Source organism: Octopus bimaculoides, chromosome 22, assembly GCF_001194135.2.
Source record: "Octopus bimaculoides isolate UCB-OBI-ISO-001 chromosome 22, ASM119413v2, whole genome shotgun sequence".
In the NCBI taxonomy this organism is placed as follows: domain Eukaryota; kingdom Metazoa; phylum Mollusca; class Cephalopoda; order Octopoda; family Octopodidae; genus Octopus; species Octopus bimaculoides.
This window is the reverse complement of record NC_069002.1, coordinates 15,821,071-15,822,608: the sequence shown is the minus strand read 5'-3', so window position 1 is coordinate 15,822,608 and position 1,538 is coordinate 15,821,071.

The window sequence follows — 1,538 nt, the reverse complement described above, 5'->3', positions numbered from 1 at the left end:
GCTTCGCAGTAGGATCGATCCCAGTACCTCGTGATTACAAAGCGAATTTCTTAACCATTTGGCCATACTGATACAGTAACAATAATTTATAAGCGTCGTAACAAAGGAACACATGTTGAGGGGTGGGCATAATTGTTTAGATTAAATATAAGGGTATCGTTGGTGGTCATTTAATCCGCCCACCCCGCACATCCACCCCGTCCTCGTGTTAATGACGGCTTCAATCCATTTCGATGATATCTGACTGTAAAGAGGTTATGTAAATAGATAAAGGGTTGCTCAACGTGAAAGAAATAGAAGTCAAATCCCCGTAAAATCACAGCCTTAAAAATAGATATGAGAACGTGTTGTGTTTGGATGGTCACGGTATGATTGGTTCCGATTGGTCACTTCGATCAGGTATAAGCAACAACAACAACAATGATGACAACAACAACAGCAGCAGCAGCAGCAGCAGCAGTAGCAGGTTATATGAGAAGGAGGGACCTGTATGTGGCCAATGAACTTGCTAGAACTAACAGCCAAATCTTTCTCAAAACCGATCTCAACTTTTAAAAGACAAAGTAAAAATACTGTGTTGTCCTTGTTTTCACAGTCAGTTGGAATGGTCGTGGTTGGAATTTCTGGGAAGTCTGTTTCACATTGAAATAACCACGACGAAAACAAGCATCTCGCTCTCTGTAACTACGACCACCATCATCGTTACTACTACTACTACTACTACTACATCCACCCCACACTCACACACCAAAAGATGAAGGTGGCCTCTTAAGTGGATTTTAAAATCTGCTCGAAATAGCAGCCAGAAAATCTCCCGTCTATAGTGGTTATCAAACCAGGAAACATTAAATAATGTAATCTTAGATACATTTGTGTGAAAAACAAAAAGCAAAACAAAAAACAAAAAAAGACGACGGTATGGTCACAAATGGAACGCCTTTGATCAATAGTTCAGGTCTCTTAGTGTAGATTTAGATCTAAACAACAACAATTACAATCATTCTTACTTTCTTTCTTTTATTTCACTTTCTTCCGTACATTTCTTCTCTTTCTCTTTCACTCCTCTTTGCTCTGCCCTCCCCTTTTCTCACTCTGCCCCTACCTCCTTCCTCCTCTTTCACCGACATAACGTTTTCCTCTTTCCCCATCTCCCCTTCTTTCTCTTCCTTTTACTCTATCTCCCCACTACCGCATCCCCCCTCTCTGTCTCTCACATGATCAACCTCTCATTACTCTCCTATCATAATTCCTTTTCTTTCCCTATTTTTTCTATCTTCCCCCACTTCCTTGTTTTTACTCTTTTATGACTTCGTTCCCTCCTCCACTTCCCTCCCTCTCATCATTCGCTCCTCCTCCTTCGCCTCCGTTCTTGTCCCCCACCCAGTAGTTCTACTATTTCTCCCCTTCCTCACATACCCCCTCTCTCTCTCTCTCTCATGAACATTCCTGCCTCACACTATTCCCCCACCCCACTTATCGTCTGCCGCTGCTACCACCACGACTTCTCCCACTTCCTTCTCTCTTCACATTACCTGACG